The sequence below is a fragment of the Lithobates pipiens genome, unplaced genomic scaffold (genome assembly GCF_037356315.1).
Source record: "Lithobates pipiens isolate NorthernLeopardFrog02 unplaced genomic scaffold, aLitPip1_a1.2 Scaffold_18, whole genome shotgun sequence".
Classification (NCBI taxonomy): Eukaryota; Metazoa; Chordata; class Amphibia; order Anura; family Ranidae; genus Lithobates; species Lithobates pipiens.
The window spans coordinates 602531003-602555370 of NW_027507758.1; the positions used below are offsets into that span (position 1 = coordinate 602531003).

The following is a 24368-nucleotide window of genomic DNA, read 5'->3' on the forward strand; positions in this document are numbered from 1 at the left end:
AAATATGTCTCCCTATATAATGGCGATGAGGACTGGAGGAGCGGTTTGTAGTCCAAATCCAAGGCGGCAACCGGGGCTACGTCCGTAGATCCGGTTGAGTAAATGTTGTCACTCTAGGACCGCAAATGTGTTGTTGGCAGGATCAACAGGTGAAAGCAAAAGAAAATAATGGCTTGGAAAGAAAAATAATGCAGCCATCACACCTAAAGACTGAATCTGCAATATATATGTTTGTTTTAGATAACGAGCCTGTGTTGGCAACACTCATCATCGCCAATGACCCCCAGATTGGGATCGGTGACCTGTACTGTACTTGCTAATATTTATAGAAAATAACTGCCTTATCAGAACAAAGCATTGTGAGCTAACCAGCACCTCCGTCCTTCATAGAATCTGCAGGTGAGTTGTAGCAATCAACGTTTTACTTCCTGCCCAGGTGATGCCCTACTGTCAGGAGTGTATTGTTACAAGGTCACCCTCTAAAACAAGGGTCCTTCCGACTTCATACACAATGGGCCAGGGTACTGTCTTTCAGATTTTAGGGGGCCGGACTGTGGGAGTAAAAAAATTACATAGTGCCTGTGGTCAGTAGGAGGCGGAATAGTGCCCCATCATTGGTATTGGTGGGAGGAATAGCGCCCTATCACTGGTAACAGTGGGAGCAATAGTGCCCCATCACTTTTATCAGTGGAAGGAATAATGTCCCATCATTGGTATCAGTGGAAGGAATAATGCCCCATCATTGGTATCAGTGGAAGGAATAGTGCCCCATCATTGGTATCAGTGGAAGGAATAGTGCCCCATCATTGGTATCAGTGGGGGAAATAGAGCCCCATCATTGGTATCAGTGGTAGGAATAGTACCCCATCATTGGTATCAGTGGGAGGAATAGTGCCCCATCATTGGTATCAGTGGAAGGAATAATGCCCCATCATTGGTATCAGTGGAAGGAATAGTGCCCCATCATTGGTATCAGTGGGGGAAATAGAGCCCCATCATTGGTATCAGTGGTAGGAATAGTACCCCATCATTGGTATCAGTGGGAGGAATAGTGCCCCATCATTGGTGTCAGTGGGAGGAATAGTGCCCCATTATTGGTGTCAGTTAAAAAAGCAATGTTTTAACATTGAAATCAGTAGGAGGAATAGTGCTTTATATCTGTGGGAGAAATCCTCAAGGGCCAGGTAAAGGCAGGCAACGGACCACTGCTCTAAGATATGAAGGGTCCGGTGGCTCTTTTGCTGAGGCACTTTGCAAAAGTAAGGTTACCATACATCCCTGTTTCCCAGGGACATTGATCCCTGTATAAATGACACTGGCAGGGAAGGAGTTAACTTCAGGGGCGATCAAGGGGTTAAGTGTCCCCTAGGGAGGTGCTTCTAACTCTGGGGGGTGGGGGGTTGGATTCACTGCAGGGAAAAGAGAGATCTTGACTCAGCTTAGCCAAATAACATCTCTCTCTCTCTTTTCCTCCCTGACAGATCAGCAGTGTGCTTTGTTTACGTCGGCACACCGCTGCTCCGTCTCTCTCTCCTGTGAACGATCGGCGGGTCACTGCCACCATCGCGGCCCGTCGGAACCTGCTAATTGACTCTCGCTGTGTCCAATCACAGCGCGCTCCCCTAAACCGCGTGCATGAAATCACGTACAGGTACGTGATTTTGCGCACCCGGGCGGCCCTGCCGCAGTATATGTAGGTGGGGCAGTCCAGAAGCGGTTAAAGCATGACATGTTAGGTATTTATTTACTTGGCGTAATATCATTCACCTTATAAAAAACAATTATTAAAAATTATTTAAAAAAAATTGGACTAACTTTTCAGTTTTTTTTTATTTTATTTAAATTTTTTTAATCATTAAAGTGGTTTTAAACCCTATTACACCACTTTTACCTACCGGTAAATACTAGCTCATTATGCCTTTGTCTTGCAGGGTTTTTTATTTTTTATTTTTTGAGTTTACAACCACTTTAACCGCTTCAGCTCTGGAAGATTTTACCCCCTTCCCGACAAGAGCATTGTTTTGCGATTCGGCACTGCGTCGCTTTAACTGACAATTGCGCGGTCGCGCGACGTTGTACCCAAACAAAATTGACGTTCTTTTTTCCCCACAAATAGAGTTTTATTTTTGTGGTATTTGATCACCTCTTTCTTTCTAAGTTTAGGCCGATACGTATTCTTCTACATATTTCTGGTAAAAAAAATCGCAATAAGCGCATATTGATTGGTTTGCACAAAACTTATAGCGTCTACAAAATAGGGGCTAGTTTTATGGCATTTTTATTGTTAATTTTTTTTTATTAGTAATGGAAGCGATCTGCGATTTTAATTGTAACTGCGACATTATGGCAGACACATTGGACACTTTTGACACTATTTTGGGATCATTGTCATTTATACAGCAATCAGTGCTATAAAAATGCACTGATTACTGTGTAATTGACACTGGCAGGGAAGGGGTTAAACACTAGGGGGGCGATCAAGGGGTTAAGGGTGTCCTTGGGAGTGATTCTAACTGTGAGGGGGATGGGCTACCACTGACATGACAACAATCACTGCTCCCGATCACAGGGAGCAGTAGATCTCTGTCATGTCACTAGGCAGAACGGGGAAATCCCTTGTTTACATAGGCATCTTCACGTTCTTCCGCTCCGTGACACGATCAGGGACACTGGCAGACATCGAGGGCATGATCACGATGTACGTGCCAGCCCCACCAATTAAAGGGGGGACATACAGGTGCGCCCATTTGCCCACCGCTGCCATTGTGTCGACGTATATCGGCGTGCGGCGGTCGGCAAGTGGTTGAAGTGAAAGACAGCTGCGCAAATACAGCGTGACATAAAATATTGCAAAAACCTCCATTTTATTTTCTAGGGTCTCTGTGAAAAAAAAAATTATAATAATAATATATACTATTTTGGGGTTCTAAATCATTTTCTAGCAAAAAAAAAATGGATTTTAACTTTAACAAATGTCAGAAAAAGGGCCTGGTCTTCCAGTGGATAAAGTAGTGCAAAAAATGCTCTGGAAAATCCTTCTGGAGGTCAAGCGGTTAAGGGTCCCTCCAGGAGGGGTGTAAAGGTTGAGAAAGGATGATCTAAGCCTGGGGTCTCCAACTGATGGCCCTCCAGCTGTTGTGAAACTACAAGTCCCATGAGGCATTGCCAGGCTGACAGTTACAAGCATGACTCCCCCAAGGCAAGAGGCATTATGGGACTTGTAGTTTCGCAACAGCTGGAGGGCCACCAGTTTGAGACCCCTGAAGCCCTCTAAGAAATTCAGAGAGCCCTGATGGAGAGGTGGGGTGGGGGGGGTCCCTGAAACGCGTTGGCTGTTTTATGCAATCGCAATATGAACAGTTAAAGCGATTCAGACTCACCTGTCTGCCATTATGCTTGGGTAGGTCTACCTTGTACTGTTGTAGCACCTGAATTATAATGAAATAGAATACTAATACATACAAGTTCTTACCTGCTTGTGTTATTGCTCTCATTTATTGCTTTTGTTTAGTATTCATTGCTGCCTTTACATTGTGTGTTGTGTCTCTATATTACAGCTATTGACCTGCATTTCCTTTTGGCTCTGACAGCCCTGCGCTGCCTGCATGTAGTTTACAGAGCCGTCTCTTTTATCCTCGACACGGAATGAGGAAGAGACAAGAAAATAGCGAGCAAAGGTTAGAAGCTTTGCACAGGTGAGCTCCGGAGACAGCGTGCAAGGAGGGAGATGTCCGGACTGCTCCGGAGAGAGGGCTGCGTGACATCGGCGGGGACGCTGCACCCAGACAGACCACGCAACGGGCGACACCCCTTCCCAGGTGAGTCCTGCCATCTTAACCCCTCTTTAAGTTCTGCTATCAGTTACGACAGATGAAATCAGAATCTTGGCTGAACAACTGTTGTATTTTGTATTGTCCCTTTAACCACTTAAGGACCGAGCCTCCTTTTGAGATGTGTTTACAAATTGAAAACAGGGGTTTTTTTTGCTAGAAAATTACTTAGAACCCCCCAAATATTTTTTTTTTTTCTAACACCCTAGAGAATAAAAAAGCGGTCGTTGCAATACTTTTTGTCAAATCGTATTTGCGCAGCGGTCTTAAAAGCTCACTTTTTTTTGGAGAAAAGACACTTTTTTTAATTAAAAAATAAGACAACAGTAAAGTTATCTCAATTTTTTTATTGTGAAAGATGATGTTACGCCGAGTAAATTGATACCCAACATGTCACGCTTAAAAATTGCACCCGCCAGTGGAATGGCGACAAACTTTTACCCTTAAAAATCTCCATAGGCGGCGTTTAAAAATTTCTACAGGTTGCATGTTTTGAGTTACAGAGGAGGTCTAGGGCTAGAATTATTGCTCTCTCTCTACCGATCGCGGCGATACCTCACATGTGTGGTTTGAACACCGTTTTCATATGCGGGCACTACTCACGTACGTGCGAGCTCGGCGGGACGTGGCACGTTTAAAAAAAATTTTTTTTTTCTTATTTTACCTTTTTATTTTTTATTTTTTATTTTTACACTGTTTTAAAAAAAAATTATTGCGTCACTTTTATTCCTATTAAAAGGAATGTAAACATTCCTTGCAATAGAAAAAAAGCATGAGGGGACCTCTTAAAGTGGAGTTCCTGTCAAAAATAAAAATGCAATTAATGTGCATGAAAAAAAAAAAACATTCGGAAAACTTTTTATTTTTTTTTTACTTACCTTATAATGCCTGTTGATCTGTTGCTATGTGGTCCCTCGAAATCTGCCTCCTTCAGCGCCTGGGCTCCTGACCTCACTTCCCTCGGTGCAGGAAGGGAGATCGCCTCTCCCCCCTTCCTCTAGGGCCTAGGCAATCATCTGGGACACGTGACAGGTCCCCGATGATTGCGTGGCAAGGCTCGTGCCTGCGCAGTGGGTGCCCGGCTGTGAAGCCACAGAAAATTACTTAGAACCCCCAAACATTATAAAAAAAAAAATTCTAACACCCTAGAGAATAAAATGGCGGTCCTTGCAATACTTTCTGTCACACGGCATTTGCGCAGCAGTCTTTCAAGCGCACTTTTTTTGGAAAAAATATACTTTTTGGAATTGATACAGCCGGGCACCCACAGTTAAAATGCCGGTGGGGGTGACGAGCGGGGACCCTGGGACAGGTAAGTGTCCGATTAATAAAAGTCAGCAGCTGCAGTATTTGTAGCTGCTGACTTTTAATTTTTTTTTTTTTAAGCAGAACTCCGCTTTAAATATGAGATCGGGGTCAAAAAGACCTCAGATCTCATATTTACACTAAAATGCAATAAAAAATAAATGAAAAAAATGTCATTTAAAATATTTTTTTTTTAAATGTCCCTTCAAGAGCTATGGGCGGAAGCGACGTCAAAACGTCACGTCAGGTAATGGAGATGGGTGGGGCCATCTTCCCCTCACTCGTCTCCATGCCCAGCAAGGGTGAATATCCGATCACCTCCGCCGTTGCCGATGGCCCCAGTAAGCGGCAGAGGGCACCGGAGCGCGGTGGGAGGGGGGCCCTCTCCCGCCACTGATAAAAGTGATCTCGCTGCGAATCCACTGCAGAGACCATTATTATCGGAAAGCGGACTGCCGGCCGAAGAAGAGGATACCATGGTTATGGTAGCTAGCTGCCCACGTCTACGGGCCTTCCTTTATCTAGATGGCAACCTCCTCATAGAAGGTTAATAGATTGGTTTGGCAAGAACGATTCTTCACGAATCCATGGTGATTACAATGATTGGTAAGCTGCAATATAATGTACTAAGATGGTAGTTACCAAATTGTATCACTTTGCAAAGTAGGGGAAGTCAAAGTAGGGGAAGTCAACTTTCTTATCAGAAAGTGGACCGCCGGCCAAAGAAGAGGATACCAGGTTTATGGTAGCTAGCTGCCCATGTCTATGGGCCTTCCTTTATCTAGATGGCAACTCACCACCTTATAGAAGGTTAATAGATTGGTTTGGCAAGAACGATTCTTCATGAATCCATGCCGATTATAATGATTGGCAAGCTTCAATATAATGTACTAAGATGGTAGTTACCAAATCATATCACTTTGCAAAGTAGGGGAAGTCAAAGTAGGGGAAGTCAACTTTCTTATCAGAAAGCGTACCGCCGGCCGAAGAAGAGCTAGCTGCCCAAGTCTACCGGCCTTCCTTTATCTAGATGGCAACTCACCACCTCACAGAAGGTTAATAGATTGGTTTGGCAAGAACGATTCTTCATGAATCCATGGTGATTACAATGATTGGTAAGCTGCAATATAATGTACTAAGATGGTAGTTACCAAATCGTATCACTTTGCAAGTAGGGCAAGTCAACCGTGACAAAGCAATGTGAGAAATGTGAAGAATCCCGGGTATGTGAAATTAAATGTCCAACATTTTATAGACGGGACTCGTCCCCCGTGGGTTTTCGGGGACAGGTACAACCAGACAGACCAGACTCACCTGAAGGATCCCGTAAAAATTCTACATCTCCAGGAAATTCAGTGCTTTCATCTTTTAGCCAGGGAATGTATTGGTGTAAAATTTGTTTTGTCTGGTAGAGCTGCACGATTCTGGCCAAAATGAGAATCACGATTTTTTTGCTGAGAAAGAAAAGATTGCGATTCTGTGACGATTCTCGCACCCTAAAATCTTTCACATTATACAAAAAAAAGGGCTAACTTTACTGGTTAGGTTATTTTTTTTTATTTTAATAAATTAAAGTAATTAAAAAAAAAAATTACATTTGAAAGACCGCTGCGCAAATATATTGTGAGATATTATATCGCAACAACCACCATTTTATTTCTAGGGCGTGTACTAAAAAATATACAGTGGTGTGAAAAAGTGTTTGCCCCCTTCCTCATTTCCTGTTCCTTTGCATGTTTGTCACACTTAAGTGTTTCGGAACATCAAACCAATTTAAACAATAGTCAAGGACAACACAAGTAAACACAAAATGCAATTTGTAAATGAAGGTGTTTATTATTAAAGGTGAAAAAAAATCCAAACCATCATGGCCCTGTGTGAAAAAGTGATTGCCCCCTAAACCTAATAACTGGTTGGGCCACCCTTAGCAGCAACAACTGCAACCAAGCGTTTGCGATAACGTGCAATGAGGCTTTTACAGCGTCCTGGAGGAATTTTGGCCCACTCATCTTTGCAGAATTGTCCTAATTCAGTTACATTAGAGGGTTTTCGAGCATGAACGGCCTTTTTAAGGTCATACCACAACATCTCAATAGGATTCAGGTAAGGACTTTGGCTAGGCCACTCCAAAGTCTTCATTTTGTTTTTCTTCAGCCATTCGGTGGTGGACTTGCTGGTGTGTTTAGGATCATTGTCCTGCTGCAGAACCCAAGTTCGTTTCAGCTTGAGTACACGAACAGATGGTCGGACATTCTCCTTCAGGATCTCTTGGTAGACAGCAGAATTCATAGTTCCTTTTATCACGGCAAGTCTTCCAGGTCCTGAAGCAGCAAAACAGCCCCAGACTATCACACTACCACCACCATATTTTACTGTTGGTATAATGTTCTTTTTATGAAATGCAGTGTTCCTTCTACGCCAGATATACTTGGACACACACCTTCCAAAGAGTTCCACTTTTGTCTCATCGGTCCACAGAATGTTGTCCCAAAAGTCTTGGGGATCATCAAGATGTGTTGTGGAGAAATTGAGACGAGCTTTGATGTTCTTTTTGCTCAGCAGTGGTTTTCTCCTTGGAACTCTGCCATGCAGGCCATTTTTGTCCAGTCTTTTCCTGATGGTGGAGGCATGAACGCTGACCTTAACTGAGGCAAGTGAGGCCTGCAGTTCCTTGGACGTTGTTGTGGGGTCTTTTGTGACCTCTTGGATGAGTCGTCGCTGCGCTCTTGGGGTAATTTTGGGCGGCTGGCCACTCCTGGGAAGGTTCACCACTGTTCCATGTCTTCGCCATTTGTGGATAATGGCTCTCACTGTGGTTCGCTGGATTCCCAAAGCTTTGGAAATGGCTTTATAACCCTTTCCAGACTGATAGATCTCAATTACTTTCTTTCTCAATTGTTCCTGGATTTCTTTGGGTCTCGGCATGATGTGTAGCTTTTAAGGATCTTCTGGTGGACCTTACTGTGTCAAGCAGCTCCTATTTAAGTGATGCCTTGATTGTGAACAGGTGTGGCAATAATCAGGCCTGGGTGTGGCTAGAGAAATTGAACTCAGGTGTGGACAACCACAGTTATAGTATGTTTTAACAAGGGGGGCAATCACTTTTTCACACAGGGCCATGATGGTTTGGATTTTTTTTCACCTTTAATAATAAACACCTTCATTTACAAATTGCATTTTGTGTTTACTTGTGTTGTCCTTGACTATTGTTTAAAATGGTTTGATGTTCCGAAACACTTTAGTGTGACAAACATGCAAAGGAACAGGAAATGAGGAAGGGGGCAAACACTTTTTCACACCACTGTATATATAATGTTTGGGGGTGTAATTTTCTAGCTGAAAACAAAATGATTTTAACTTGAAATCAACAAATGCCAGAAAAAGGTTTAGTGTTTAAGTGGTTAAACGTTTTTCACTTACACACAAAGTCCATTCCAGTCCAGACCTGAAGGGTCTGGTATGGATTTTGAGGGGGACCCCCATGCTATTTTTTTCCTTTTTAAATTAGAGCAGGGTTCCCCTTCATATCCATACCAGACCTGAAGGTGCCTGGCATGGAATGTAGGGGGACCACCACACATTATTTTTATTTTCTTTGGTTCGGGGTTCCCCTGTGGGGAAATCTCCATGACGTTTTTATCAATGAACTTCTATGTGTATTGAGGACCGACAATTCATTATAGCTGCGAGTAGTTTTGAATTACTTTATTTCCTTTAGAAATGTAATTTTGCTGCCAGACAGTTCATTAAAATCACTGCTAACTTTTTTTTTTGCATTGATACATGTCCCCTGGGACAGGACCCAGGTCCCCAAACACTTTTTTATGACAATACCATGCATATAAGCCTTTAAAATTACCACTTTGATTTCTCCCATAGACTTTTAAAGGGTGTTCTGCGGCTTTCGAAAATTTGCCGCGAACACCCAAAATTGTTCGCTGTTCAGCGAACTGGCGAACAGCCAATGTTCAAGTTAAACATGAGTTTGACTCGAACATAAATCTCATCCCTGCTAGTATGTGTATGTATGAATGTGAGTTAGGGACCTTAGAGTGTAAGCTCCTTGAGGGTAGGGACTGATGTAATTGTATATGTAAATTGACGGTGTTATATAAGTACCTGAAATAAATAAATAAACGTCCCCTTTTGGGTGAAGTTATATTTAAGTTGTCATCTTCACCAAAAAGCTTCACATAGGCTCGTGGCTTTTGTTTTTACAGTACCTTGAAAAAGTATTCATACCCCTTGAAATTTTCCACATTTTGTCATGTTGCAACCAAAAACGTAAATGTGTTTTATTGGGATTTTATGTGATAGACCAACACAAAGTGGCACATAATTGTGAAGTGGAAGGAAAATGATAAATGGTTTTCAATGTTTTTTTACAAACAAATATGTTAAAAGTGTGGGGTACATTTGTATGGCGCCCCCCGGAGTTAATACTTTGTAGAATCTCCTTTCACTTCAATTACAGCTAAAAGTCTTTTTGGGGATGTCTCTACCAGCTTTGCACATCTAGAGAGTGACATTTTTGCCCATTCTTCTTTGCAGAATATCTCAAGCTCCGTCAGATTGGATGGAGAGGTCTGTGAACAGCAATTTTCAAGTCTTGCTACAGATTCTCAATTGGATTTAGGTCTGGACTTTGATTGGGCCATTCTAACACATGAATATTCTTTGATCTAAACCATTCCATTGTAGCTCTGGCTGTATGTTAAGGATCGTTGTCCTGCTGGAAGGTGAACCTCCGCCTTAGTCCCAAGTCTTTTGCAGACTCTAATGCCGCGTACACACGATCAAACTTTCCGGCAGAAAAGATCCGACGGAATGATTCCGTCGGATATTACGATCGTGCGTGGGTTTCATCTGACTTTTTTCTTCAAAAATTCAGACGGACCTTAAAATAGAACATGTTTCAAATATATCCGACAGAATCAATTTCTATTGGGAAAACTGTTCATTCAGGGCCGTCTTTAAGGAAGGGCAAAAGGGGCAGCTGCCCTGGACCCTGTCATTTGTTGTGGGGCCCAAAGAAGCTCCCTCATACTTGCCAACTATCCCAGTTTACATTCCCTTGTCCCTTGAAGTTTTAGTAATGTGCTGTGTCCTGATATCTCAGTGTGAAGTGCTGCTACTAATGTTGCACAGCTCTGCCCTATTGTTGTGTACAGATGACTCACCTGCAGACCCTGTGTTTACATGTAAATAACCGGCATTCATATGTAAATAGAAGTGCCATGCATATGTAAATAGTTGAGGCCAACGGCATTGATATGTAAATAAAGGCAGCATGCATATATATATCATGCCCCCCTGCAGTGAGGAGATGATGTGCTGTAACCTATAGCAACCAGTGAGCAGTATTACTGTACAGTAATCTCTAGCAGCCAATCAACAAGCGGAAATCATGTGCTGTAACCTCTAGCAACTAATCAGTGAGCCTTAAGGAGTGCTGTAACCTCTGGCAACCAATCGCAATCACTGCCTGATCTGATACAGTAAACTTTTTAAAGTTTTTTAAGTCTAGATGCTATTTATTGAATGTCTCAGAGAAGGTGGAGAGTGAAAATGCATGGGGTGAGGGGGGCCCTAAAACATTTTTTGCCCACCAAATATTTGGGACCAAATACGACGCAAGAGCAGCTATTGGCTACTGGCTATTGAACTTCCTTTTCTAGTCCCGTTGTATGTCATCACGTTCAAAACAAACAGACTTTGGTCCTTTCTTGTGTAGGCAAGTCCATTTGTTCGGAAGTCCATCGTACCTCCGTTGGGAAGACTGTTGGACCTTTTCTGCTGGAAAGTCCAGTCATGTGTACGCATCATAACATGTTTTCTTCTAAGATTGTCCTGTATTTGGCTCCATCCATCTTCCCATCAACTCTGACCAGCTTCCCTGTCCCTGTTGAAGAAAAGCATCCCCACCACATGATGCTGCCACCACCATGTTTCACAGTGGGGATGGTGTGTTCAGGGTGATGTGCAGTGTTAGTTTTCCATCACACATAGCGTTTTGCTTTTAGGCCAAAAAGTTCAATTTTGGTCTCATCTGACCAGAGCACCTTCCTCCACATGTTTGTGTTCCCCACATGGCTTCTCACAAACTGCAATCAGGACTTCTTATGATTTTCTTTCAACAATGGCTTTCTTCTTGTCACTCTTACATAAAGGCCAGATTTGTGGAGAGCACGACTAATAGTTGTCCTGTGGACAGATTCTCCCACCTGAGCTGTGGATCTCTGCAAATCCTCCAGAGTTACCATGGGCCTCTTGGCTGCTTCTCTGATGAATGCTCTTCTTGCCCGGCCTGTCAGTTTAGGTGGACAGCCATGTCTTGGTAGGTTTGCAGTTGTGCCATACTCTTTCCATTTTCAGATGATGGATTGAACAGTGCTCTGTGAGATGTTCAAAGCTTGGGATATTTTTTTATAACCTAACCCTGCTTTAAACTTCTCCACAACTTTATCCCTGACCTGTCTGGTGGGTTCCTTGGCCTTCATGATGCTTTTTGTTCACTAATGCCGCGTACACACGATCGAATTGTATGACGACTTAGTCCGTCATACAATCCTACGGACAATCCGGCGTACTTTCTACTGAACGGACTTGGCCACACACGGATACACAAACAGTCCGACGAAAGCTTGCGTGATGACGTACAGCACGTACGACAGGACTAGAAATAGGAAGTCCAAGACACAGCAAAGCACCCTTTGGGCTCCTTCTGCTGACTTTGCGTTAGTGGAAGTTTGGTTAGAGGCGATTCGCGCTTTTCAGACTTCAGCTTAATTCGTCCGTTATTTTTTTTTTTTATTTATTCTCGAATTGGAATATTAATCATAATATGAGGATGAATAAAGACATTTGTGATAACTCTGTGTGAATATAAGCAGCAAAGCAACTTCACTTTTCTCGCATTATGAAGAAGAAAAGAATGTGCTATATTAAAAAATCACAAAATTAGCAGCATGACGAATATGCTAGCTTCAATACGAACACTAGTTTTACAAGACCGAGCGCTTCCGCCCTGTAAATCCTTTCTGGGCATGCGCCATTCTTAGTCCGTCGAACTAGCATACTGACGAACGTATTGTCCGCTGAAACCAAAGTACGACAGAAGATTGGTGTGCAAACCGGCCTTCTTAGTACTCCGGACTGCACGCTGAAAAAGTCTGCTGAAGCCCACACACGATTGGACTGTCCGTTGAAATGCGTTTCGGCGGACTAAGTACGCCGGACAATCTGATCGTGTGTACGCTGCATAAGGTTCACTAACAAACCAATGTGGGCTTCACAGAACAGCTGTATTTACACTGAGATTAAATTACACACAGGTGGACTCTATTTACTAATTAGGTGACTTCTGAAGGCAATTGGTTCCACTCGATTTTAGTTAGGGGTATCAGAGTAAAGGGGTCTGATTACAAATGTACCCCACACTTTTCACACATTTATTTAAAAAAAAATGAAAATCATGTTATCATTTTCCTTCCACTTCACAATTATGTGCCACTTTGTGTTGGTCTATCACATAAAATCCCAATAAAATACATTTATGTTTTTGGTTGCAACATGACAAAATGTTGAAAATTTCAAGAGGTATGAATACTTTGTCAAGGAGCTGTAGCTTTTAAGGTTTTAAGGGACAGATATGGTTTTTAATTTGGTACCCTGTTTTAATAAAACCTACCTACTGTGGTGGCAGTAGCACCTCATAAATGCCTGTCAGCTGCTGCTATTCCACTCATTGAAAAGCAATCCACCACAGATCACTTTTCAGAAGGCAGTAAGCATTACTGCAAATGTGAAAGAAACTTGAAACATGTCATGCGTTTCACACTCACCACCAACCAGGCCACTTCCCATGTTAGACACCTCCCTTCCACTTATATCACAGGTGACCATTTTCCAACCTGCAGACGACAGACCCTACTCCAAAAAAACATCACTCCCAGTTACTCCCCCCCCACCCGCTGATTGATATCCCTCCATGACCACCTCACACCCCCCTGCTGACAGACCGCTCCCCAGCCTGTCCCCACACACCCCTTCTCACTCGCTGACCTGTGGATGGGGGAATCACCGCCGCAGTGTTATTGTGTTCTGCCAGTGGGGAGCCTTCCCTACCCACACAATACAATGATCAGTGTTGCTAACTATAGCTGGCAGCACTGACTGTTTTGGGGGAAAAACTGGCAGGCTGGTTGTACTCAAGTCGGTTAATAGATTGACTTGTGTACAACCAGGTAGCCCATACATAGATCGACTATGGCTGGTCTCTGCTTAATTAGCTTAATTTCAATCAATGTATGGCCGCTTAACCACTACGCAGTCCCTAAACATCCTTCCACAAACCTTTATATTTTTTCCTTCCCTCACCTGTACATAGTGCCCGCTGTCATACCCTCCACACTCCTCTCCTATACATAGTGCCCACTGTCATACCCTCCACACTCCTCTCCTATACATAGTGCACACTGTCATACCCTCCACACTCCTCTCCTATACATAGTGCACACTGTCATACCCTCCACACTCCTCTCCTATACATAGTGCCAGCTGTTATACCCTCAACACTCTTCTCCTATACATAGTGCCCACTGTCATACCCTCAACACTCCTCTCCTATACATAGTGCCCACTGTCATACCCTCTACACTCCTCTCCTGTACATAGTGCCCACTGTCATACCATCCACACTCCTCTCCTGTGCATACTGCTCACTGTCTTACCCTCCACACTTGTCGCTTGTACATACTGCCCACTGTCATGCCCTTCACACTCCTCTCCTGTACATACTGCCCACTGTCTTACTCTCCACACTCCTCTCCTGTGCATACTGTTCGCTTGACATATCTTCCATACTCCTCTCCCTTACATACTGCCCGCTGTCATAGCCTCTACACTCCTCTCCTATACATAATACCCACTGTCATATCCTCCACACTTCTCTCCTGTAGATACTGCTCACTGTCATATCCTCCACACTTCTCTCCTGTAGATACTGCTCACTGTCATATCCTCCACACTCCTCTCCTGTACATAGTACTCACTGTCATATCCTCCACACTCCTCTCCTATACATGGTACCCACTGTCATACCCTCCACATTTCTATCACGTAGATATTGCTCACTGTCATACCCTCCACACTCCTCTCCTGTATATACTGCCCACTGTCATACCCTCCACACTCCTCTCCTGTACATACTGCCCACTGCCATAGCCTCTACACTCCTGTCCTATACATAGTACCCACTGTCATACCCTTCACACTTCTATATTATACATAGTGCCCACTGTCATACCCTCCACACTTCTCTCCTAGACATAGTGCCCACTGTCATACCCTCCACACTCCTCTCCTGTACATACTGCCTGCTGTCATACCCTCCACACTCCTCTCCTGTACATACTACCCACTGTCATACCCTCCACACTCCTCTCCTGTTCATACTGCCCACTGTCATACCCTCCACACTTCTCTCCTATACATAGTGCCCACTGTCATACCCTCCACACTCCTCTCCTGTACATACTGCCTGCTGTCATACCCTCCACACTCCTCTCCTGTACACACTGCCCACTGTCATACCCTCCACACTCCTCTCCTGTTCATACTGCCCACTGTCATACCCTCCACACTTCTCTCCTATACATAGTGCCTGTTGTCATACACTTCTCTCCTGTACATAGAGCACACTGTCATACCCTCCATACCCCTCTCCTGTACATATTGCCCCAATAATACCTTCCACCCTCCTCTCCTGTACACACTTCCCCCATCATTACCTCCACACTCCTCTCCTGTACATGCTGCCCACTGGCATACCCTCCAAACCCCTCTGTTGTGCATACTGCCCACTGTTATACCCTCCACATTCCTCTGCTGCAGTAACTTACCACTTTTATACCATCCATACTCCTTCCCTATGCCTCTTACCCACAAAAACAGTCCTTCGAAATTATATTAAATAATGTTACCAGCTCTAGAATGGGCACACTTTTGTTAGTTCAACTTAAGGAAATCTTCTCAGTCCTCATATTTGTTCTGCCCATTATTAGTATTCATTTAATTTTGTGACTATTACTCTGATGTATAGAAGAACATAGGGGATGTCAGCTACTCTAAATATACCACTGGTAAAAAAAAAAGTGTCACTGAAAATATTTTGGAAATGTTGGCAACTATGCACTTGGGCACTGCCCAAGGGCCACCGGGTCAGTAAGGCCATGACAGGCTCCTGGCATCCTGTGATATTAAAGCGGTATTAAACTTTGCTAACATCACTACTTTTTAAAGGCCCTGAGGTAGGTCATGACATAATGTACTAGTATGTACAGCATATTAACCCATTAGGGTACACTTACCTGTTAGACTGAGCCCTCCAGCGCTGCACTGTGATCAATCCAGCGGGTCCCAGGCGCTTCCAATTTCACCCGGTCTTCCTTCCGGGTTCTGTGCCTTCTGTCACTTGCCTCGGCCGGGCTGTGCTGCTGTCACTCCAACGCATGCTCATGCGCATCCCCTCTCTCTCCCGCATCCCCCCTCTCTCTCCCATCCTCCCTCCCTTACCCCTTACCCCTTACCCCTCTCTCATTACCTTTTTCTCTCTGTCATCCTCCCTTTCTCTATTTAATTCAATTTGTTATAACAAAAAATTGTTTGCATTTCTTTTTTTATATAAAAAGCCCCACCAAAATCCTTAGCACCGAACCCATGATGTTCTTAATCCAGCCCTGGGGTTGGGTTAAGGGTTAATGTTAGAGTTTGAGTTGAAGTTTTACCTCTGGGTTTAGTTTTACAGTTAGGGTTAGGTTAAGGGTTACTTTTAGGGTTCAAGTTGAGGTTTAACACTAAGGTTTGGGTTGAGGTTTATCATTAGGATTTAGGCTTGAATTTATTGTTAGGTTGAAGAGTTGAGGTTGAGGTTTACCACTGGGGTTTAGGTTGAGGTTTACCATTTGGGTTTGGGTTGAAGTTTATTGTTAGGAGTTATTTTGAGGTTTACCATTGGGGTTTAAGTTGAGGTTTACCATTGGGCTTTAGGTTGAGGTTTACCATTTGGGTTCAAGTTTATTGTTAGGGGTTTAGGTTGAGGTTTACCATTTGGGTTTGGGTTGAAGTTTATTGTTAGGGGTTAGGTTGAGGTTTACCATTGGGGTTTAAGTTGAGGTTTGCCATTTGGGTTTGGGTTAAAGTCTATTGTTAGGGGTTAGATTGAGGTTTACCATTGGGGTTTAGGTTGAGGTTTACCATTTGGGTTTGGGTTGAAGTTTATTTTAAGGGGTTGGGTTGAGGTTTACCATTGGGGTTAGCACCAGGCCCATGATTTTCTTAATCCAGCCCTGGGGTCAGGTTAAGGGTTAATGTTAGAGTTTAAGTTGAGGTTTAACCTCTGGGTTTAGTTTTACATTTAGGGTTAGGTTAAGGGTTACTTTTAGGGTTCAGGTTGAGGTTTAACACTAAGGTTTGGGTTGAGGTTTATCGTTAGGATTTAGGCTTAAATTTACTGTTAGGTTGAGGAGTTTAGTTCAATGGTTTAGGTTGAGGTTTACCATTTGGGTTTGGGTTAAAGTCTATTGTTAGAGGTTAGGTTGAGGTTTACCATTGGGGTTTAGATTAAGGTTTTGTATTAGGGGGTCAGATTAAGGTTTACTGCTAGGGGGTTAGGTTAAACCACGTCAGCCCCGGAAGATTTTACCCTCTTCCTGACCAGAGCACTTTTTACAATTTGGCACTGCGTCGCTTTAACTGACAATTGCGCAGACATGCAATGCTGTACCAAAAAAAATTTGCGTCCTTTTTTTGCCGCAAATAGAGCTTTATTTTGGTGGTATTTGATCACCCCTGCGTTTTTTTATTTTTTGCGCTATATACAAAAAAAGCAACAATTTTAAAAAAAACTATATTTTTTGCTATAATAAATATAAATATCCCCAAAAATGTTTTTAAAAGACAAATTTCTTCATCATTTTAGACCAAAATATATTCTTCTACATACGTTTGGTTAAAAAATTTGTAAGAAGCGTATATTGATTGGTTTGCATAAAAGTTAGAGTACCTACAAACTATGGGAAAGATTTATGGCATTTGTGTTATTTATTTATTTTTTTACTAGTAATGGAGGTGATCTGTGATTTTTAGCGGTACTGCGTCATTGCGATGGACAGATCAGACACTTTTGACACATTTTTGGGACCATTGACATTTATACAGTGATCAGTGCTATAAATATGCACTGATTACTGTGTAAATGTCACGGGCAGGGAAGAGGTTTACACTGGGAGGCAATCAAGGGGTTAAATGTGTATTCCCTCAGTGTGTTCTAACTGTCTGGGAATAGGACTGGCTAGGGAAGGAGGCATATCGTTGTTCCTACTTGGATATGTCTCCTATCCCCTAACAGCACAGGGCTTTGTGTGCTCACACACACAAATCCCTGTGCTTGGCTCTCATGCACAGAATCACGCATGGCTGGTGGCGATCACCGGCCACGTGCACTGGGTCCACCGCTGTGCAGCGCGTGCACCCCCTGGTGGCTCTTAAAGGGAACCCTCTATATGTACTGGATTTCACACAGCGGTGGAATTTTGCCACAGTAAATGTGCGTGAGCCGGTCGGGAACCAGTTAAGGTTTAGCATTGGGGGTTAGGTTAAGGTTTAGTGATAGAAGTTACATAGATCTTAAGGTTTAGTTTTGGGGTTCCGTTGACATTTAGCTTTAAAAGTTAGGTTAAGGTTTATTGTTAATATTAGAGGTTAGGTAAGTTTAGCATTTAGGTTTAACTATAGTGTGTGGATTGAGTTTTAGAGTTAGGGGTTATGTAGAGGATTAGTGTTGGGCTTAAGAGGTAGGTTTAGCGTAAATGGTCATGTTTAGGTTTAACAAAGTTTAGGTTGAACTTTAATGTTAGGGGTTAAGTTGAAGGTTAGTGTTAGGGTTTAGGTTAAGGTTTAACATGAGGGTTTAGGCTGAGTTTTTGTGTTAGGCGTTAGGTTGAAGGTTAGTATTAGGGCTTAAATTGAGGTTTAACATTAGAGTTTAGGTTCAAGTTTAGTGTTAGAGATTAGATAGAGCATTGTCATTAGGATTTGAGCTTAGATTTACTGTTAGGGTTAGGTTTGGTGAGAGGTTTTAGGTTAAATTTTACCACTGGGGTTTAGTTTTAGGGATTAGGTTGAGGGTTAGTGTAAAGCCTCATACACACTATCAGAGTTTCTGCTGATTTTTCCCTTCAGATTTACCAAAACCATGTAGTACAAGGGCCTGCCTGATTGCATACAAATTGAAACTCCTAAAGCTTTGACCTCATATTATATGCTTTTGGTAAATCTGAAGGAAAAAATCAGCAGAAAATCTGATAGTGTCTATGGGGCTTTAGGGTTAGGTTGAAGTATAATGTTAAAGTTTAGGTTGAGGTTTAACTTTAGGATTTAGGTAGAAATTTAGAGAAAGGGGTTAGGTTCAGGGTTAGTACTAGGGTTCAGCTTGAGGTTTAACATTATGGTTCATATTGAGGTTTTAGTGTTAGATATTAGGTTGAGGATTATCAGGATTTAGGCTTAGATTTAGTGTTAGGGTTGAGAGTTAGGTTTAGTGTAAGGAGTTAGGCTGAGGTTTAACAGCGGGGTTTGTGTTGGGGGTTAGGTTAAGGATTACTGTTAAGGATTGATACTGTTAAAGTTTAAGTTGAGGTTTAACTTTAGGATTTAGGTAGAAATTTAGAGAAAGGGGCTAGGTTCAGGGTTAGTACTAGGGTTCAGCTTGAGGTTATAACATTATGGTTCAGATTAAGGTTTAGCATTAGAGATTAGGTTGAACATTATCATTAGGATTTAGGCTTAGATTTAGTGTTAGGGTTAGGCGTTAGTTTTCATTTAAGGGGTTAGGTTGATGTTTAACATTGGGGTTTAGTTTGAGGTTTCGTGTTGGAAATAAGGTTGAGGATTAGCATTAGAATTTAGGCTTCGGTTTCATTTAGGATTAGGTTTTTAAGGTTAGTGGTTAGGCTGGGGTGTCGCATTAGGTTTATTGCTTTATTGTTGGGATTACATAGAGGTTGAGATGTAAAATACAGATTTTGGGTAAGGGGTAAGGTATGTAATTTATTTAGCATTAGTTTTTCAAGTATCCTAAAATATTTTTTTCAAGTTTGCTAAATAATGATTGCGATAAATACATTAGTGCAAATTACATAGTTATGTTGGCAAACCAAATGTACTTAAAGCGGAGTTCCACCCAAAAGTGGAACTTCCGCTTTAAGCACTCCTCGCCCCCTTACATGTCCCATTTGACATGTAATTTTTTGGGGGGGCGTGGGTGCCTAGTTTTGAGTGGGACTTCCTGTCCCACTTCCTGCTTCCAAATTCAGGCCGCCTAGGTGACTCCTCCTCTCCCCTTAGGCGGCCCCTCCCTCTCGGCAATCTTCTGGGAAATGCCACAGGCCCCAGAAGATTGCCTGTCCACTCCGAGAGCGCAGCTCAGTGCGCATGCTCAGTGCGCGCCCAGCCATGAAGCCGCAAAGCTGTCACGGCCGGGTGCCCACAGTTTCAATGGAGGCAACACGGGGAGGAGGGGAATAGGAGCCATGTGGCCACATCGCTGGACCATGGAACATGTAAGTGTCTGTTTATTAAGTCAGCAATTACACTTTTTGTAGCTTCTGACTTTTTATAAACGAAAAGCCTGGAACTTCGCTTTAACCTCCTTCAGAAGCATTTCACACAATTAGAACCCACCAAAACCCTTTCGTTTTTGAAGTTTGTTCACCTCCAATGACTACATTGACTATATTAAGGCAAAACAACATTAGCGGGATTTTGGAACATGCAGATAAAAAAATGATGGTGAACCCGATAAGGAGGACAGAGCATGTCTGCAACGAGTCAGAGAGGATTTTCTACCCACACAAAAATGAACGGAATTGATATGTTCCCGGTAATAGAAACCCGATGTTATCTTCTCTGCAGCAGTCTGTACACTCTGCAGAGCGCGCCATCAGTCTTTGTAGAAAAGAGTCATTTAAAACTTGTCCGATAACGTTCTATGTGACAGCCAAACACAAGGAAGGAAAAATGCAATCGGCGTGTTCAAAGCTCATGGCCAACTGGCCAACTATATCAGTAAATATTCCATAATCTTTAAGCGGATCCACGGGGGAATATTATTTTCTATATTATATAAGTAACTCCTGACAAGGCTTTACTGCATTGCACAGTGCTGTTGGTCCTGATTACAGGAGGAGAGAACAGAAGTGTAGCACACCCCCTAGAACAGACTTTCTCAACCTTTTCAACGTGGAGGAACCCTTGAAATAACCTGTTGCTCACAGGGAACCCCTGTTAAAAATTGCTATATCGTTAACTCATGATACATCGGTGGGATGGTCAATGGAAGAGTGCTCCTTATGTCTGTGGTCTTGGGGAAGAATTTCCCCTTACAGATAGCTAAAAAGATCATTGGTGTCACTGGGAACTTATCTGAGAGGCAAAAATTGGTCATTGTTTAAGGAACCCCTAGTACCATTGGAAGAACCCTGGTTGAGGAAGCCTGCCCTAGAGAGTCGCAGGTAGTTTGGGCCTATTTCTTCCCCTTAGTGCACACATAGCCAGGCACACTGCATTTTCAGCAGGGCTTCTGGCTCGAGAAGCAGTCTGGGGGGGCGTGGCTTGGTCATGGTGCTGTGAGGTTGTGAGACAGGGAGCTCTGTGCAGTGATCGGGTAGAGAGCATTCTGAAGTGTACCGATCTCAGGACATCTTCTGCACACAGAGGGCCAGATATTTCTGCATATTTCCTGCGGAATTCCACAACTCCACTCCTGGCCTCGGATTCCAAGATGGTGCTGCCACTCAACACTAATGCCGACTCCAGCACGCAGGAGAGGGGAGGTAAAATACTGCCAGCTCTGGTTCTCGAGACTCAACAACCTTCAGGCCACCTAGATTCCCCGATTCTATCTCCAGAGATCCCCAGGGCAGACTCTCCTTCAGCCTTGCTAGCTGTCAACTTGCAGGAAACAGCTGTCTGTAGCTGCATGGAAGGACATCATCTCCCTTCTCCCCACCAAGCAGGACTTCTCAGAGATGGCAGCCCCAATAGTGAGTATGTTCTCTAGAGAGATACATGATCTTAAGCAGCAAGTTGATAAAGTGGACTCCTCCAGTTGAGGCCTCCTCAAATGCAATGGAAAATAGAGTGGCGGCCCTGAAGGAATCGCTTACAAAATACCAAAGCCACATGAACATGTTACGATTGTCGATTGATGATGGTGAAAACAGCAATAGCAGAAACAATATTAGGCTGCGGGGTATACCGGAGGCCACCACAGGGGGCAGTCTCAGAGCTACAGTAACTGTCATTTTTAACCTCCTACTGGATAAGTCACCCACGGAGGAATTGGAGTTGGATCGGGTGCATAGAGACCCCATGGGGGGGATGCCTTCTTCCCCAGAGATGTCCTTTGCCAGGGTCCACTTTTATACCATCAAAGAGGAAATACCACGTCACTCATCAGCCAGGGACCTGGTGTACTTTGATGGTGTCTCCATTCACCTCTTCCCTGACCTCTCACGAATTACTCTGGGGCCACGTATCATTGAGGATACCCATTCCATATCTCAGTTCAAAAGGGAAATTACTTCTTCATTCTGCATTGGCCTGAACAGTTAACAGATCTTTTTGCTTTCTTGGAGGCTCCGGAGGTCCCCATCCTAGATTAGCTGGATTTTCCAACTACCACTGGCAGCTCCCATCCTGCATCTCTGAGACCTCAAAGATCCAGGAGGCAAAGACGACAATCTAGGGACACTCCGACCTCTCCTGAGCCTTAATTGTGTCCAGTTTTCTTGGTTGTCATCTGTTTCTGTGGCGGCGTGGTAGGAGGCTACATAGAGGCCACTGCACACCGGCAAGTTCGCCCACTTAGTTGTTTGTGATACCTGTGGGCACCGAGTGTCTGAACTGTAGGGGCTGGTTCCTCACTTTGCCATCATAAGACTGAACAGCTGTTAGCTACCCAGCCAGGCTGGCAAATCGGTGCTCACAGAGGCTACCTCATGTTTTGCTCCTTAATGACATGTTTGACATGTTCTGATCAGTTTTGCGCCACAGCTGGAAGGGGGTTGACACGCTGCATCCCCTCCCCGCTATAGTCCTGGGTTTTTGGTTTTTTACTTTTTCCTTGGCGTGTGGCTGGGGGCCATGGCAACTCCTCCCGGAAGGCTGTGGAACACTATGGGGGTTATTTACGAAAGGCAAATCCACTTTGCAATACAAGTGCACTGCAAGTGCACTTGGAAGTGCAGTCGCTCTAAATATAAGGGGTAGATCTGAAATGACTGGAAGAGCTGCTGATTTTATCATCCAATCATGTGCAAGCTAAAATGCTTTATTTGATTTTTCTTGCATGTCCCCCTCAGGTCTATAGTGACTTTACTTCCAAGTGCACTTTTAGTGCACTTTCAAGTGCACTTGCAGTGCAAAGTAGATTTGCCGCTCGAAAATAGCCCCCTATGCCTTGTGCTATTTCAGATCATGTAGAGTCTTGTGTATACTATCTCTCATTGGGTTCTTGTTCTTGTTCTGGTTTATGGCTATCTTTTCACTAGTTTACATGTAGGTATATTGGCCGATGTTCTGTCAAAAAATGTCCGCCTATCGAATACTGTCCGCCCCGTACTGAGCAGGCGCAGTGCTTGCGCAGTACGGAGCACAAGGAGTTTCGGAAAATCTCTGAAGATGAACGGCGCCTGCACCGTGAGTCCAGGTGCAAGCCTCACCATCCAAGTGGACATGGGGCTGCACATAGTTAGAGGGCCCCTCGTGGGCTCGCTTCGCTCGCCATGCTTCGGGCATGGGCTCACTTTGTTTGGCTCTTTTATTTTCTAACTCTATGTCCACTTGGATGATGGGGCTTGAACCTGGACTCACGGCGCAGGCGCCGTTCATCTTTGGATATTTTCAGAATCTGCTTGTCATGTGTACTGCGCAAGCGCAGTACATAGCGGACACTATCCGACGGGGGACAGTATTTGACAGGACACCGGATCAATGACCATTCATTTATCCGATAGGTCCCATATCCTTTGTCTTTAGGGGTTTCTTGATGATTCCTCTCACTCACAGTTGAGGTCCCAGTCAAGCCCATTAATATAGGCATGTCCCATTGCTTTACAGAGTCAGTCTTCCACTCCCCACCCATAGGCTGCACTTAAGTGGCTAGGCTCTTTACAGCCAACTGTAGATCACCCAGTACACGTTCTCTTTTTGCTCCCCCTTTTTTTTTCTTTTTTTCAGCTTCTAGTGCTTATTTCTTGTACTCCTTTCCTGCTTCCTCTTCCCCCCTTCCTTCTGGTGAGGTTGGTTTCTTTCCTTCCTTCCTGAGGTCCTTGGTCCCAATATTACTGGAGTTCCGTGAGGGTACCTTTTTGTTGGGTGGGGACTTTCATCTCTCCCCAGAGCCGTTACTTGTCTTACTCCTACCTTAAAAACCTAAAAGCAGAACTGTTTAATCTAAATCCGGTTAATCCTTGGAGAATTATGCATCCAAAGGATAGGGGTTACACCTATTATTCTTAGGTGCATTGCACATATTCTAGAATTGACTTCTCTCTGTTTCAACATAAAGATTTGCAGCTTGTGGCCTCCTCCCAAATTGACTCCATCTCCTTTTCTGACCACTCACCGACTTATGTGACCCTGCTATGGGCAGATACCTCCCGTAGCTCTCTGATGTGGAGACTCAATGAGTCACTGTTGCAAAGTCCGGAGGTGCGTTGTGATCTAGGCAAGGTGCTGTCATGGATCTGCCACCTAGGGGTTAAAATAGTGCAAACTGATTTCAGTGATTGGCAACAGGCTGCCTTATTTAAACACCTCGCAGCACTGTGTTTTTGCTGTCTGGTATGCAGCTCATACCTGTCCCCCTGACTTCCTTGTTCCTGGGATCCGATCTGTTTCCCGTGCTTGACCTGACTTGTTTGACTATGATTGTTTTCTGTTATCCTGTAACCATGCTCAGCTCTACACTGCTTGATATCCTGTTGCCGAACTTTTCCTGTATCCTGACCATGCTCTGCCTGTTGTCTATATCTAAATCTGATCATCTGTTACCAAACCCAGCTTGTCTGACTACATATTCAGTGTCTCCCCAGCACTGCACCTACCCACCTGCTTCCTATTTCCTGCTGCACCAGCTGAACTGACAAGACCAAAGACGAACCAGGCACC

At 43.7% G+C, this 24368-nt stretch overlaps 1 protein-coding gene across 1 annotated transcript in view; it reads left to right on the forward strand.

Annotated features, from left to right (window-relative positions):
- Nucleotides 1-3623: 3623 nt before the first annotated feature.
- The window catches only part of LOC143989202 (uncharacterized), a 106750-nt gene continuing 86005 nt past the window's right edge, over nt 3624-24368 (forward strand). The window contains exon 1 of the mRNA XM_077489252.1: nt 3624-3818. The gene's annotated coding sequence lies outside the window, so the exon portion shown is untranslated. The remainder of the gene's footprint in view (nt 3819-24368) is intronic.